Source organism: Cibotium barometz, chromosome 27 (assembly GCF_041138505.1).
Source record: "Cibotium barometz isolate CiBa-2024 chromosome 27, ASM4113850v1, whole genome shotgun sequence".
NCBI lineage: Eukaryota > Viridiplantae > Streptophyta > Polypodiopsida > Cyatheales > Cibotiaceae > Cibotium > Cibotium barometz.
The window spans coordinates 21,393,119-21,411,686 of NC_141072.1; the positions used below are offsets into that span (position 1 = coordinate 21,393,119).

At 38.7% G+C, this 18,568-nt stretch overlaps 2 pseudogenes; one reads left to right on the forward strand and one right to left on the reverse strand.

Moving 5' to 3' along the window:
• LOC147623173 (uncharacterized) overlaps positions 1 to 3,616 on the forward strand; it is a 49,841-nt pseudogene extending 46,225 nt beyond the window's left edge.
• Positions 3,617 to 3,630: 14 nt separating this feature from the next.
• LOC147623174 (uncharacterized) overlaps positions 3,631 to 18,568 on the reverse strand; it is a 36,151-nt pseudogene continuing 21,213 nt past the window's right edge.

An 18,568-nucleotide genomic window follows, 5' to 3' on the forward strand; every position in this document is an offset into this window, starting at 1 on the left:
TGAGCAGGTATGCATTTTTTTACTAATGTGTTTCATGTACATATATATCTAAGCTCGCGTACCCCTTGACTTTTGATATGCTAATTAATTACTGTACTGTGTGTATTTGAGTAGGTTATCTATCTACCAATGGTGCATGACATCAAATGGTGGTACGTCATCCCTATTGCACCACGTTCCAAAGTGATGTATAATACATTCACTGATATGGAGCATATGGAGGATGTAACAAGCCGCAATGAAGATGACATCGAATATGCCATTGAAGATGTTGTGATCGATGATCAAGAAATAAGAGATGATCGTGATAATGAGGATGAGCATGCCATTTCTCATGATCATGAGAATGACCCTACCATTGAGGATGATGGTGATGTTGATGAGGATGATCAGGACATCGATACCATTATCAATGGAGTACAGAATATCGATAGTGGAATAAATTTAATCGTAGCCTTACCAATTGATCAAATGGATATTGATGTTGATCGTTTGGCAAGGATGGATCTTATTGAAGATGAGATCGAACCCTAACCAATCCGTCACTGTATGTTCTAAATTGATGACATTTCTATCATCTCATATGCATGATTTATTTTTGAATATATTTCATTGTTGTAAATGCATGTAGTGGGATTGTGTAATGATGTATACTGTAATGTACTATGAGATGGTTTAAGGAAAATAGTTTTTAATTTTGTTAAGGAATTCAGTTTTTTTTCAGTTTTTCTCTGCCATGCGTGTATTAATCCGTGTACAGTGGCGTGTATTTATCCGTGTATAATAGCGAGTATTACCCCGTAAATATTATCGTGTATTTATCCATGTATTACTGCATGTATATAAACGCGTTTATACACGCGTTCATAAATGCAAATATACACGCGAACTTAAATGCTAAAATACACGCGCCCGATTCTATTCAAATACAAGCGCGACCATACACGCGTTCGTAATTTATCGCGTGTATGAAACGCGTGTATGGTAGCATTGTCTTGTAGTGACATGTGTATTACGGTATGAAAACTAGCTTTTTATGTTGCTTTTGTGTTTTATGTCAATAAAAATTATTAATGATTTTTTTTGCAACAGGGAATATCTTTGTTTTTTGGAACCTAGATTATTGGTAGGTTTGTATGGTCGAAACACAACGATAGTTTGTATTGGTAGGTTTGTATGGTCGAGACACAACGATAGTTTTGGGCTCCTTGGAATTTACTAGCTAAGATTGCAAAAGATTGCGGATCAGCTTCATGTACATGAAATGTTTGTAGACTATGAAAAGCTTAATAAGTTAGATTTTTGGTGCATAGGCACTGGACATTACTGAATATTCCGCTTTGCTGTCAACAAGCCTATTGAAGTGCCATTCGTCTCAAATGTTGATCCACCGAATGATTTTTGTAAGATTCCGTGTTTTTGCTTTTTCTCGGCATAAATTAAATCTTGGAATAGCTAATGTTATTATCTTAAATATATTTTTTGGACAAATGGAGGCGAGGAGTACAGGCTTCCAAGGAGATATAATCTAGTCGCCCGAAGATTGTTTTAATGCTTGTTCTCAGGTGTGTTAAGATTGTCAACACTATTTTGCTTGGAATGCTAGATGTATATCTTTATGCAAAGTTTGGTATTTTATTCAAAGAAATGTAAGCTCTTTAGGAGCTTCTACATGGATATATATGGCAAGCATGGTGTGTGTATATATAAGTTGGCAAGTTGAGGACCATGAGGCCCAAAATAGGCTTCAAATATAAAGCTTTTCTCTACTAACTCCCCATGACGAGCCTTTTGTTTTTATGCATGCAAGAATACTCTTAGCTGTTAGGGACGAGTCGTGCCACTAGGTACGGGTACAGGTGCGTGAGTGTGTAAATAAGTAAGTGTGTATGTGTAGGTATAGGTATGCTATGTTTGTTCTTATGTATCTCTAGAGATAGATAGATGTTGTTCATATGTATAGGTAGCCTATGTGAGAAAGATAGATGTTGTTTCTTATGTATAGGTAGTCTATGTGAGTACCATGTACACATATATGTGTAAATATATGCATTTACATAAGGATAAGTTAAATATGCATATACATGTATGTATAGTTGATTGCTTCTATGCATGGATACATATGGATGTCTAGGTATAAATGCGTATATATAATGTATATATATATGTGAACATATATATTTACAAAAACATAAATATGTGTATTTGTATGTAAGCATATATGTGTGTGTACGTAAATATATATGGATAGACATTGTAGATGTATGTGTATATGTATATATGTTTATATGTGTGCCAGTTCCTAAAGTATACATGTATGTATATGCAAAGAGATTTTGTGTGCGTGTATAAACATGAGAGAGAGAGAGAGAGAGAGAGAGAGAGAGAGAGAGAGAGAGAGAGAGAGATGTCCATGTTTGTCTTGGAATTTAAGGCCTACTCTATGGTATCCAAACCTTTCATGTCCAAATTTAAGGCCTACTCTATGGTATCCAAACCTTTCATGTCCAAATTTAAGGCCTACTCTATGGTATCCAAACCTCTCATGTCCGCGGAGGATGGGGGATGGGTTGTCTCCTCAACGAAGTTATCTTTTTTAATGGTGTGCTTAGCTCAACCCATCGAAGATGGGTCTCCCCACTAGTTAAAAGGAATTCCTAACAAATTATTTGCAGTTGTTGGCCATACCTATTGTTTGAATTTGAGAAGGAAAGATAGGAAAGGTTCACTTGAACTGAAGACATTAAATGTTGTGAAGCAATGTGTAAACTGCTGAAAATGAGCAGTAGAATCTAACGATCCAAGAAATAGAATCAAACGATCCAAAAAATGTAGAATTAGAAGAGCAGAAACTAGAATCGATGAAGTGGCATTGATCATCGAGAGGAAATATTACCAAAAAGTAGGATCACAAGAGCAAGATCGTTTTGAAAAGTAAGATTGTTAGAGTAGGATCATTTAAAAGTAAAATTCTTGATGTTACAGGATTGTCAAAAAGTAAGATTGAATACCTAGAACTTTAATTCCCTAGTTTTATATAGGAAATTTTCCTTGATGTAACTCAAAAATCTCTAAAATTTCTCTATATAGAGATTCCCTATACAGGGAACAATTACAAGTTCCTTGTGGACGTGTAGTCACTAGCTATCCTTCCCACTTGACAACAGAGAGGACCCCTATTGTCCACAGCGTAGAGAGAGAGAGAGAGAGAGAGAGAGAGAGAGAGAGATATGTAGTCAATGGCTACCCTCCCCTTGACACTATTGTGTAGAGAGAGACCACCATGTAAGAGAAATCCCTTTGCAATGGAGAGAGAGAGAGAGAGAGTTTCAAAGCCCGATCCATTAACAATTGATCGCCTGTGTCGAACAGCGGTGCGGAATTACGAAATCAAAACATAATTAACAGTCTCGGTACAACAGAACCGGAATCAAAAAACTGAATCCGATAAGAATTAATTAACTATTAGTCCGATTAAGGTGAGCTTGGAGCTGGGGATAGCTCTATTCCATTCCCCGCCAGAGCTGAAGCCATTGCAGCTTGGAGAGAGATGCAAAGGGGGCAAACTGTGGAGAGCCAGGGAAGAGGCAGTGCATGGAGCCTCCCAACGCCATGAAAGCTGGAGTGCTGTTACAGAAAAGAAGAGGTCGAGGTTTGAGGCGTCATGCTCAGACTCGCCCCCTGGCTCCCCACAATTGCCTCCGCCGCATCTCTCCAAAACTGCACCATATCTTCTGCTGCCCATGCAATCGCCTTGTCATCGGCCTTTTGCTAACCACCCACACAATATCTAAGGGGAAGCCTGTGCGGTACTGCAGGAGCCCTTGAAGTACACGAGCGCAAAAAGTAGTACAGGCGTAATACAACTTGAGTTATTTAAGAAATTGTACTAGCATGGAATTACTTCAAAAACCAGAAATTCTATCCCTTTTTTTCAACCAATCAAAATAAAGGTAGCTTTTTACAACAACCGGTATTTTGAAAATATGACTAGCTCAGCTGTTAAGGTGTTTGGTTGATATGCCAGAGGTTATGGGTTCTCAAACCGTGCTGTTGGTAGTAACCCCAAATGATGCTATCTTGTAATGTTGTCCCCGTCGGTGTGTGTGGAGTGTGGTGTTTGTAAAAGGGCATGCGTGGCCCTAGGAGGAGTCCTCTCGTCAACTAGGAATTAGTTGCGTAATTTTTAAAAAAAAATACAACCATGATTCAAAGAGAGATTTAATTTTTAACCACGTTTTTAAAGGCATACACTCTCATGAAACCTTTATAAAAGGAGAGCTTTAATTTTCACCTAGCCTTTTAAAGGTGTGCACTCTTATGAAACCTTTATTAAAAGATTGCTAAATTCTATTAAAAAACTGAGTAACATGTAAGCCTTAACACTACAACCTCCACATTACAAAGGGCAATGTCTACTCTACTCTAAATAATCTAAGAATGAAGACTTTACCAGTCATTATAATTCTCCTCTTTCACTTTTTGGTTTCAACAAGTGCTAGGCCCATAAAATGCATTAGCTCCCACTGCTTAATGAATACGCATAAACATCCTTTGTTGAGACACTTGTTGTCTCCATGATACACCATCACCATTGTCATGACTTTCCTATAATTAAGTCACCAATCGTCTCGGTAAGAAAAAAAAACGCTCTATTAACTCTCGTAATGCTTCCACATGTAAAGTTCCTTTGTTGAGACACCCATCTCCATGTACCATCACCATTGTTGATGACTTTCTTATATAGAAGACATGAATCAGCAAGAAAAGGAAAAGCTATGTGTAACATCTACATCTTCTTTGCACACATAATAGACTCCATAACTATTGAAATCCTTAATAAACCCTTCATCTCAAGATGCAATTGGCGACCTAAATTATCAAGCTCTTGTTCTCTAAAGAACTTATACCTAACCATTTCTCTACTTTCTCAAGAGATATAGATCTAACGTTTATCCTTACAAAAATCCCAACATTATTGATCCACTTATCATGGACTGATACAATAAATATTTACATTATTTAAATATATTACTATTATAATAAAAAAATATCGATTTGTTTAGACATTACTTATGAACAAGATATATTAAGAACTATGCCAAAAAAATTATAAATTTGTTTAAGCATTGCTTATAAACAAGCCAAAAAGTAATGGTGCTCGAGTGCTGCTCAAAATTCCAAGCAACATTTCTAACTATGCTACCTAAAAGCTATGTCCAAATTATTACAATTGATGCGGTCCTATAGGATGGATTTCTGGCTTCTCTTTTGATGATGTTAAATGCCTCTATTTGGCTCTCCTCATTACTAAAAGCTACCCTCCTGCTTCCCTCTGCCTATAGATTTTATGCCCAACCCTATGTTATATGTGCTTTACACCCCACCCCTTTGATAACCCTTATCCATAGCAATGGAGTAGTAGGCCACCTAGTCTTGGGATGTATCCCTTGATTTGCAAATGTTTTAACACTAGTCTTGCAAAGAAAAAGCCACTTTTGTGGCTTTTAGAGACTTTTGTAGAGACTTTTGCAAATAAATTGTTGCTTCTCAGCTCTAGCCCTGTACATAAAACCATTTCAAGGAAATATGCCCAAGACCAGATGTGCGAGTCAACAAATAATAGTGGGCCTAAACAGGGGTGAGATTATATATGCTTATGTTGTCATCTTTTAGGAGGGTCATTTGGCTAGACTGCTTAAAATTTTAAGAAATTATCTAGAAAGCACCTCAAAAGATTTTTAAGCATGCCAAAAATGCTATGAAAAATCCATCCATATGCATGTGATACATCCCTCTTCTTTTCATCATTTCTCCTTCACATTCGAGTCTCTTCTCCTTCTTCCCTCTTAATCTTCCTCACTTGCCTCTCTTTCCCCATTTTCCCATATGCATGCCAAGGTTCTCCCTCTCCGTCTCTCAATAGGGTTTTCCCTTCTATATTCATCTCTCAATAGGGTTCTCCCTCCCACAAGAGATGCATGCACTCTCTATTCATCTCTCTTATCTCCCATGCACAAAACCCTAATGGTCAATATTAGGGTTTCACTATGTTATCCTTAACATCTTTTACTATCTTCTTGCACACAAGAAGGAAAGATAAGAGAAGAGAGATACATGCCATCGAGTCCAGAGAGTTTTACTTAGCTAACCCTAAGTCTAGGTAACTCCTTGATGTGAAGCTAACCCTAAGTCTAGGTAACTCCTTGATGTGAAGCTACTAGGGGCTTACTCCACCTCTTCTTGTGTCACCCAAGAAGAGATCTAATGGCTAGGTAGAGAGCAAGACAGAAGGAAGCTATGGAGAGCTCAACCTTCACCTCATGCAACTAGCATACAAAAGGGACTTTGTAGATAGCAAAGAGAGGGTAGAGAAGAAGAGAAATTAAAGCATTACCATCCTTACTTACATACCCTGACAATCAAACATGAAAGCAAGCAAGAACACAAGCTAGCATGCATACACAAGATCAAATGAGAGAGTGAGAGAGAGAGAGAGAGAGAGAGAGAGAGAGAGAGAGAAAGAGAAGAGGCAAACTCAAATGAGACAAATGGGATTTTCCCTTTTCATATTTCATAAAATGACTCAATTGTACTTCTATAATTGATAGTTCATTGCATTGATGGATGGATGTGCACACTCTTCTTACTTTATCAGCTTTGAGGAGTAACTATTTCTCAAAATTGAGTAGCTATATTGCATGGTCTTGCATAAAGTCAAAGCTTTAATACCATATAAGAAACCATGGCATTCATGCTCACAAACCTAACAATTTTTTATTTGGATGAGATAAAATGCACACATTACACAAGAGAAGAGAGAGATGAAGAATACAATCTAAGAAACCATGGCATTCTACAGAGTCAGATGTCAAAGCTAGCTATCTGAGTCACCTTCCTGAGCCAAATTTTGGAGTGAGCTATATGAGTCAGCTTCCTGAGTCAGATTTGGGAGTTAGCTACTTGAGTAAGCTGCTTCCTGAATTAGCTGTCTAAATCAACTGTTTGAATTAGCTACTGAGTCATCTGTCTAAATTAGTTGTCAGTATTAGTTGTCGAAATCAGATTTTATTTCACATTTATTCTCTTGCATATCTAATTTCGGGAGGGCTCATTACTTAAATCATTTATTCTCTTGCATATCTAATTTTGGGAGGGCTCATTACTTAAATCATTTATTCTCTTGCATATCTAATTTCGGGAGGGCTCATTACTTAAATCATTTAGGATTAATCTTTATATTAATCATTTAGGATTAATCTTTATATTAATCATTTATTTTCTTGTAAAGGGACTAGACACTCTCTGTGAGGTAAGACATTTTGTAATTGCCACCAAGATAGATAAATTTGAAGGAACAAGATTTCACACATGGCAGACCAAGATCAAATTTATATTAATAAAAAAAGAGTTGTGGAGCATTGCTAATGGGAAGGAGAAGAGGCCTAACACCAGGGAGGAAGCCGCATCTACATCAAAGCCAACATTCGAAGATAAAGGAGAGAGTAAGTGCCACTTCTATGGTAATCTTGGGCACTTTGAGAAATATTTCTACACCAAGAAAAGGGTATCTACAAACTTGGTGGAGGATGAAGATGAAGAAGAACCGACTGATGCTATGGCCTCTCATGAGGCCAATTTTGTTGACTACTATGAATGGGACATCTAAAGTGCTCATACGGATCCTGAATCATATAAAATCATGTATTCCAATTAAATCCTCTCATTTTGTAAACCAATAGACCAAAATTGGAGTGAGATATGAGGAGTCTACTGCCAATGCAATTGGAGTGAGTTCAAGGTTGGTGTTATAGATGTTGTCCCTGTTGAGAGTGGGGAAGCCATGAAGATTCCCATGGACTACTGCCAGGGTTACAAGTCATCAATTTGAGGGAGAGATTGTTGGATAAAATTGATGAGAACATGGGGATGAGGGATAATATATGAAGCATAACCTTAGGACAAATATTTGCAAAGGTCAAAGGTGTAATCAGCAAGCAGTAAAGTATCAAAAGAGTTCATCCAAGTAGGTAGAAGCTATTTGTGGAGAATCTATTAGGTGAGATCATTGAGGAGAGAATGTAACCACTTGATACCTTACTTGACAAGCTAGAATCAAGGAGAGAATTATGGGAGGTGGTGTTGATTTCTTAGGTAGATTCCCAACCTCATCTGTGAACTATGTATTTGCACGTATGTAAGAGGCAACATCTAATGGAAGAATAAGATCATGTTTTATATCATTATGTTGTTCATTTATTGAGTACATTTACTTATTATTTCTAATCCCTCAATTTTGTGCACACTTAGTCATAATCCATAATGCTAATCCTTGTATTTGATCCGCCACATGAAATCTAACATGAGGTACACAAGCTATGGGCATAAGAGATCTTTGATTATAATATGAGATGGTTGTAAATTTTCATTGAATTGATTAATAAACATAGAGTTTTCTTTTAAATGTAGGGACTAAGATGAGGTCAACAAGAAATTTGTCATCGCATAGCTAGAGCAAGAGTTTGGGGTTGGATGGAGCCCCAAGGGTGTTCTATAGGAGTGCATGATATTACTCAAGCACCGGAGCGATGCCGCATGGTAATAACCTTGTTTGAAACACTGAGTGGCAATAAACATATGTGTGATGTTTGAAAGCTCTGAAAGCATGTGACACACACGAGCGTTCACCTTAAAATATGTAAGTATACCATGTGAGTTCAAATGAAGGGGTTTTTTAATTCAAAATTTCAAGGTAAATTTACATAAATACATTTATAGAAGGGGTTTTTGAAATCAAATTTGAAAAAAATCCATAAGTCCATAAAGAAAAAGGGGTCATCTTATTCTTGAAAAATTTACAAGCAAGGAGTTTTTTTAATACCCCTTGAACGCAAGTGATACATAGGGTTTCTTAGTAGTGCACCCCCCAAGGTGACACATTGAAAGTAGGGAAATCATTGGAGAAGTAGGATTACACTTGTTGAGGACTAGTCAATGTAAAAGAGCGGTTTATTGTTGTGTCCTTTGCTAGCTTCTTGTAATTCCTCTTTTGTTAGGTGCAGCCTAGGTGGTATAGGTAAAGTTGACATTGCAGGCTCTATTACCTTCTCAATGCCAAACTCATGGAGGTCTTCATCCCCCTCATCCTTGTCTTCCTCCTCCCATTCCTCATTGACATTAGATGGTCTTGGTCTATCTCCTTGAGCAATCACCATCACACTGAGGTTAAGATGTGTACACTCCTCCTCAGCCACCATTGATGTATCTTCTTAGATATCAATATGATTGCTATCCTCGAGCAAAGAGGAAGGTGCACTTTAAAAAAAACATCAACCTCAAAGATTGACTTGCACAATTTTCCACCATGGAATGCCATCTAGATTCTTGTAAAAGAATGCATGTTCATAGTGCATTGGAAAGAAGGTAAGGTTCTTTGCTTGCTCGTAGAAACTTAGAGGAGTCAATAGGAAAAAAACCCATGGGCACTCTTTTCATGGTAGCATCTTTACCTCTGTATTGTGTACGGAACCAAAGAATCTTCAAAATGATCTATAATAAACATGCTCTTGAATCAACACCAAATACACCAACATGTGAGAGACTGAATCAATTTCTAGTTGATTTGTACTTATTTCATAATACAAAAATTGGCTTCATATTCTCTCTAAATCCCCAACGTAACCTAGCTTTCATCTACAAGGTTTGTGTCACGAGAACTTGCACAAGATTGTTGTTAAAATGATGTACCAATACACGAGTCTTGAGTAAGACACATATCATCATCAATCATTTTGACTCGAAGATGTCCATAGGCCCACATGTTGCTATATGCCCGAACCTAAAATCACAAACCTAGAGAATGTTAACATCACAAATGAATGCACATAGAGTATTGGAAGTGTAAGCCATGCCATGTATTACCTCCTTATCACACCTAAGATTGAACTTGAACTCCTCGCGTAACTTGCACACCTTTCGCTTGCACATTTTTTGCTGGCTCTTGTATCCATGTCATTGACATGCTGTGGGTCACCCATTGCCTCTTGGATGTTCTTTGTATATTTTGTCACCATTCTTTGTCGTGCATTTTTGTATACATTCTAAATTATGGATCATGAAAATACTTAAATTCTCTTGCTTGTCATGATCAAGACGTTGTGTGGAGAAATCCAAACCCACTCTAAGAATAATTTATAGATGGAAGAATGTATATATGGTGATGTGTAGAGGATCCCAAGTGGCTAAAGCAGTGTGGCAATTAAATGGATAAGAGCACGTGCAAAAATCAAAATAGAGAGAGTATGAAAATCTAGAGAAGCGAGCGATGGAGGTTTTGGATGCAATTGAAGGGTAGCGATGACCTTGAAGAGGGAGAATGAAGGAAGAATTCAGGGACTCTTAGTGTGGAGGTGTGGCTGGAGTTCCCACCAAAGAGAGGAGAGCTAGAATATAATCAAGTGGGCTCTTGTAGGTCAATTTGTTTGTTGTAGGTTAGAGTACCTGTGCCTTTTTTCAAGTTTGTAGAAGAGACATCACAGAAAGGACAAAGTTTTTTGAATTACAGTGGAAGGAGAGTACCTCCATTTTGAAAGATCCCTGTCCCCTCCACGCAACGAATTCGGGGGTGCTAGAAAATGGAAGTAGCACTTCTTGCGCAAGGCAGAGCCTCTCACTCGGGGCCTCACCCACGGATATCCGGACAAGAGGCTAATCCCTCGATTCTTCCGAAAACCAAACCCGGAAAAACTTCCCTCGCCCAAAAAGCACGGGCGATTCCTCCATGATATTTTTACTCTAACATAGTCAAGAGCCTTATCTAACAAAACTGATCCGACCAAACCCGTAAGCCACATGGTAAAATCAAGGAAAAGACTTGCACTTGGATCATAGAGACCAACGCTTTTTTCCTCATCGAGAGGCACAGCCATTGATTCTTTTCCATAGAACAAGGACTATCCGGGATTTACTTCATCTATCGTATCATAACAGAATTGAGTCTCATTTTAGGGATCCATTAGTCCAGCCTAACCCCATCCAGTCCCATGGGTTAGCCAACTGCCCAACCACTGTAGTGATGGGATCTAATTAGAAATTCGGTTAGATTTTGTCCCAGGTACCAGGGAAAAGAGTTCCCAGGCCCCTTAGCCGACGCTTCATGCAAACTTCAAGATAGTCACACCACTTACATACCCAATATGAAATTGCCTGTTTCATAGATTCAGCTAACTTTAAAACAATCTTTTAATGAAACCATAGTATCACTGATCATAATCCTCCAAAATATCGAGTTGAATTCTAATTTCCAATCATTCCTTCATTGGTGTAACTTTGGCATCATTGGCAATGAGAACGCTCACACCACCTATCCACTAAGGGGCCTTTTCGATAGTTTCTAGCTCAAAGTACCCGGCAATATATTCACTTATAAAATTCCAGATGGACTCTCCATTGAAGATTAGCAAGATCAACCAATAGATCCATATAAAGGAGCCATGGACTCATCCGTTTAGGGGAACCAGCAAGGTCAATCAACCAGATCCATGCCCGAGTTCAAAAAACAATTCTTACTCCTTGTTCCAATATCTTCCTTGATGCACACATGGTTATCTTCAGTGACCGAGCACCGTATGGTCAGCACCCTCTAGGATCCTTTGCAGGTCACCTGGCGCTTCACTCATAGGAGGCTGCTTCCTTGGTCCCTCATCCACCGTACCAGAAGCTCACCATTTAAATCGAACCAAGGCTGGTCACAAGACCTCGACCGACCTTGCTACGCGAGACGTCCTCCGTTGACTCTCCATCAGCTGTTGCAACTTTATCACTTAGGTCTCCACAACCTCATTCACAAGATGGTCAAAATGCTTCCCCATCATTCTTGACATAAAATAGTCATTTAAAAATAGGTCATAAATACAGTTTCTATAGCAAACTCTCGTCTTTCCACATTGTTCCACATCAATCCACATTACTTAATCCAAGTCCAATCATATGTATTCCCATCGTCCTTCATCCATTCTCATCCAATCACATCATTTTCCATCTCATCACATCTTTCCACATTTATGCTCATCACATCTCATCCACTCGCATCTACCCATATCCACATCTCATCACATCACATTCATTCACATCTCATCCATTCATATCTACTCCAGTCCACATCACATCACATCACATCCATTTCACCTCACATCTCATTCATTCACATCTATCCCGATTCACATCTCATCCAGTCACATCACATCTCATCCATTCACATCTATCCTGATTCACATCACTTCTCATTCATTCACATCTATCCCGATTCACATCACATATTATCCATTCACATATATCCCAATTCACATCACATCATATCACATCCAATCACATCACATCTCATCTTATCCATTCACATCACATCTCATCCATTCACATCTATCCCGATTCACATCACATCCATTTCACATCACATCTCACCCATTCACACTTATCCCTACTCACATCACATCATATCCATTCACATCCATTCACATTCATCACATTCATTGTATCCCCATTCCATCACATATATTCTATCCACATTACATCACATCCACATCATATCTCATTCATACACATCCCATCTCATTCATCCACATCCATCCAATCATTCACATGCATGACTATCCACATCTATCCATACGTTCACATCTATCAATTCACATCCACATATATTCACATCACACCATATCTCTTTACATCACATCACATCTCATCCACATACATATCACATCTCATCACATCACATCTCATCCACATACATATCACATTCACATCCACATCTCTTTTCATCACATCACATCTCATCCATATCCACATTCATTTACATCCACATCTCTTTTCATCACATCACATCTCATCCACATCCACATTCATTTACATCACATTCTTTCACATACACATCCACATCCATTTGTATCACATTCTTTCACATACACATCCACATCCACTTATATCACATCACGTCCTTTCACATCCATATCCATATTCATTTACATCACATTCTTTCACATACACATCCACATCCATTTACATCACATTCTTTTACATACACATCCACATCCATTTACTTCCCATCTCACCCTTTCACATATCCTCTCATCTCATTCTCATCTCATCATTCACATCCACATCCATTTACTTCACATCTCATCCACATTCATTTTCATCACACCACATCCTATCACATCCCATTTACATCTTATCGCATCCCATTTACATCTTATCACATCCCATTTACATCTTATCACATCTATTCACATCCCATTTACATCTTATCGCATCCCATTTACATCTTATCACATCTATTCACATCCCATTTACATCTTATCACATCCATTCACATCCTATCACATCCCATTCACATCTTATTCCTATTTAGTAGCTTTTCCTACTTCAATACCGATAATGGGACTTTTTCTAAATTTCTGCCAATTGCTTGGCTTAGATAAAGGTTCTTTTTCTCGATGACTATTTCCATATTCTTTCTCAATTTCTCAAATGAATTATATTCAATATTCCTCTTTTGAATAAAAGAATTCATGAGATTTTCAAAAATCAATTCTACCCATATTTTCACTTTTGATAAATATTCATAAATTGAATTGACTGTTGTGCTGCCTTTTTAGCTGAGTGCTTTTTGTTTGTGAGAGCTAGGTGTATTATGTGTGACCGTGTTTAGAGTTTTGAAGTGTTGATGTGGTCTTCTTGTGAAGGATGCTTGAGCTTATTGTGTTCTCTTCTGATATGTTGATGCCTATGTCCCAGGGCTATTGGGACACTATTGTAGTTAGTGAGTTTGGGTTGTATCAGTTAAGAATTGATGCCAAGTCTACTGATTTGTTATTTTGTTGTGATAAGTGGGTTGTTTTGAAAGAGTTCATGAAGGTTGAACCTCTGTGTGTGCTAGACTGACTAGGGAACTGATTCTGAGTCAAAATCCATTACGAAGGAACATGGTTGATTATGTGTCAATTGAGCATCAGTCTTATCAGGTGTGTGTGTAGAGGGTGAGATATAGTCTATTTGGGTCGAGTGCAAGCTATATGGGCTTTGGTCTAATAGTTTGAGCTATCAATAGTCAAGAATCATAAGGACTAGTGAGCTGGAGGTGTTTCTGTGGTAGCCATGAGTCAGTTTGTTGCTATTAGCTAAGTGGTTATAAGATTGGGTCCTTGTGAGGATAGAGTGTTCCAAGGGTTTATAAGTGCCAAACGGAAACAGAGGAGAGGAAACGTGCATTTGCTCAGTCATTTTTGTCACCCTTGAGAGAACACCCAATTCAGAGTACTTTCTTTCCAATAGCTGCAAGTTGTTGTTTGATGCTTTTATATTTGTTAAAGTGTGTGGCTAGAGGTTCACTTTCCTTCATGTCAAGTTTGTAAAATTGCATTAGTAGACTTATCTTTGAATTCTTTGCTTGCGTACCAAAAAATTTATTAAGTTCATCCCATGCATCTTTAGCCCTTTTTATCCCTATAATGTGGTGAATGGCTTCATCATTTAGACTAAGTGCAATGAGTCCTAATGCTTTCTCATTTCTACTCTTCCACTCATCCTTCCCATGCTCCTCTGGACATTTATCTCTTCCCTAAACTAGCCCCCATAGATTCTTCCTCATGAGCAAATACATGGTTTTTGTTTGCCATGTATGGAATTGCTTCCCATTGAATTTAGCTAATTTTTGTGCAATGCTCATGATGATGTGAAGGGGGTCTCACCTCTTGATCCTATTCAAGATTCAAGGGTAGTGCCTACCCTTTTACAACTCCAATTGGGTGTTTAGTGATGATTACAACAAGTTTACAAGCATGAATACACCAAAAGTTGCATAATGCCAATGATAGTTGGTTTTGTACTGGATGGTTGGGACATCAAACCAACTTCAAATTGTAATCTGAAGTGATAAATGTCTATATCAGATACCTAATGGTAAGTTTGGACCATCAATTGCACCAAACTTTAGTGATTAGTGCTAATCATTAATTAGTGAGGTTTGTTAATCCAATTTTGGGATTAACAAGAGCTACCACCATTACATCAAGGAGTCACAGTAGATACACCAAAGGAACATACATTCAAGATATGAAGCAATAGTGTCCAAAGCTACAACTTGGATGGGCGCTCGTAATGGTGTGATGGAATATTTATGGCGATTCCTACTTCAAAAGCGTGTGGTAGCAAGTTTGTTGAAAAATAGGTAGAGGGAGAGGAGACACACACATAGGAGCAAACCCTAATGTAGAGGGAAGCCATCTCCCTTCTCACACAATGCATAAAGCCATAATCTATAATACACACAACACACTATGAGTTGTGTCCACACACATCTAACCCTAGCTAATGTCCACACACTATGACCAGCTGGACGCGGTCATTTATGTCTCACACGTGTTCCTACCTAACATGCCAGCACATAGCATAGCTGGCTCACACTGACATCGAGCTTGAATCTCAATAGCCCCTCTCAAGCTCTTGATGTACTACCATAGATGAAGATGTAGATGAGCTTGGGATCCAAGGCTCTCAACACTCCCCCTCAAGCTCATCCCATGTACTCCCAACATAGTACGGAAGTACTCAAACTTCTCCCTGCTAAGTGGCTTTGTAAAGATGTCTGCCACCTGCTCATTAGTATTCACATATTGTAGATCAACTGTACCATCCAGCACCTTCTCTCTGAGAAAGTGATAATGGACCTCTATGTATTTGGTCCTCGCATGAAATACTGGATTCTTGGCCAACTGTATACTGCTCATGTTGTCACAATGAATGACAACTTTGCCATCAATAGGCTCACCCAAATCTGCCAAGAGATTCTTTAACCATACTGCCTCACAAGTAGCAATGGGCAGCACCTCTGTATTCAGCTCTATACTAGATAAAGCAACTATAGGTTGCTTCTTGCTACTCCAACTCACCACGGCACTTCCAAGTGTAAAGGCATAACCACTAGTAGACCTCCTGTCATATGAGCTACCTGCCCAATCAGCATCTGTGTAGCCATGTATATCCAAGCCTTTACCATTCTCATATAGAAGACCATAATGTGCAGTGGTCTTTACATATTGCATAATGCGTCTCACTGCATCCAAATAAGGTTTTCTAGGGCTTTGCATAAACTGGCTTACTAGCCCCACAGCATAACTTAAATTCGGGCGTGTGATAGTCATGTAAATGAGACTACCAACCATCTTTCTGTACATAGATGGATCATCTAACTCCTCACCAAAATCAGCCCGCAACATCACATTCTGCTCCAATGGTGTACTCATAGGCTTACACCCTGTCATGCCATATTTTGCCAACATATCCAATGCATATTGGCGCTGTACTAACCATGTACCTGCATGGTCTTTGATCACTTCAATTCCAAGAAAGTATCTCAACTCACCAAGGTCTTTCATGTCAAATTGTCCACTCAAAGCTTTCTTGACATGCATCACATCTGTACCATGATCACCTGTGATAATCAAGTCATCCACATAGATGACAAGTAAAACAATCCCATGATCTGTTTTCTTCACATAGAGTGAAGAATCTGCGGTAGAAACCTGAAATCCAAGGGAGATAAGATATTTGCTCATCTTATCACTCCAAGCACGAGGTGCTTTGCTTCAAACCATATAATGCCTTTTTCAGTCTGCATACATGAGTGGGATACTTGGGGTGTACATAACCTTCTGGCTGTGCCATATAAACCTCTTCTTGTAGATCACCATTTAGAAATGCATTTTTGACATCCATTTGATGCATTTCCCAACCATTAGCTACAGCCATAGCAATGACTACTCTTACTGTTCCCATCTTTGCCACTGGACTAAATGTTTCATTATACTCCAAACCTTGGGTTTGTGCATAACCCTTAGCTACCAATCTTGGGTTTGTGCCACTGGACTAAATGTTTCATCATACTCCAAACCTTGGGTTTGTGCATAACCCTTAGCTACCAATCTTGCTTTATGTCGCTCAATGGAACCATTTGACTTGCACTTCACTTTGTAAACCCATTTACAACCAATGACATTTTTGTCCTGTGGTAATGCAACCAAATCCCATGTGTCATTATGAACCAATGCATCCATCTCAACATCCATTGCTTTCTCCCATACATGCTTTCCAATAGCTTCTGTATAGCATGTAGGTTCCACATGCTTCACCATAGATGTCATATATGCATAATGCATAGCAAAATATCAATACGTCAACCTGTCAATTGGATATCTGACTCTTTGGGATCTTTGCAACAATGCATGCGGATCACTCTGAACACCTGTCACTCTAGCATGTGGTGGCACATATCTATCCTGCCAGGTGTGCATAAAACAGGTATGCCAAGCTCTTTATCCAAACTCTCTGAACTCGATGACTCATAACATGTAATTCCAATGCCTTCAACCTTCTTCTTTCCTTTATCCACACCAGTGCTCACACTCTCATGTCCCTCAAACGTCCTGTGACCATGGACATACAGTGCTACTCTCAGCCTCTGCTCTGCTGGCCCCAGACATGGAAGTAGAACTAGAACTTGCTTGTGGCAAGTTCACATGCACATCAGCTTCAAGTGACTCAATGACACCCTCATCTTTTGCTTTGTATCAACTAGCAAGCTCATCAAACACTACATCTCGTGAGATGACCACTTGTCTAGTTTGTGGATTGTAACATTTGTATGCCTTACGATCCTGTGCATATCCAACAAATACACATTTTTCTGCCTTAGGATCCAACTTCCTTCTTCTTTCATCAAGCACATGTACATAAGCTATGCATCCAAAAACTTTGAGGTGTCCAATGTCTGGCCTATAACCTGTAAGTTGCATCTCTGGCGTACTTCCATGTATGGCTACTGTAGGTGTTTTATTCAGTATATACACTGCAGTAGCACATGCTTCTGCTCAATAATAATCTAGCATGCTCTTTTCATTGAGCATTACCCTGGCCACTTCACAAATGACTCTATTCTTTCTCTCAGCCACACCATTTTGCTAAGGTGTATACCTGCAAGTCAATTGCCTTCTTATTCCATGCTTTCTCAAGAAATGCTCAAACGCATTTGAGGTGTATTCACCTCCTCCATCTGTCCCCTCAAACATTTAATCCATGAGCCATATTGCTTCTCTGCAAAAGCTTTGAAATCCATAAACTTTTCCAACACTTCACTTTTCTCTCTGAGAAAGTATATCCATGTCATCCTGCTGAAATCATCAATGAATGTCACATAGTATATACTGCCTTTCATGGATAGGTTTTGTGCAGGACCCCATACATCACTAGGTACTATCTCAAGTGGCCTGCTACTCATGTTTCCTTCTCTAGGAAACTGCAATCTTGCCCGCTTTCCAAACTGACAGGCTTCACAAACATGCATATGCCTATCATACTTGAATCTAGGTGGCCCACTAACAATGCCTCTTGCCTGCATGTTTTTTAACCTTTGTATATTGACATGTCTAATCCTCTTATGCCACATATCAATGTCCTGTACCACATTTCTGCTTTTAGAGAACATGGTTGATTTTAACTCAAGAATCCCAGCATCCAGCTT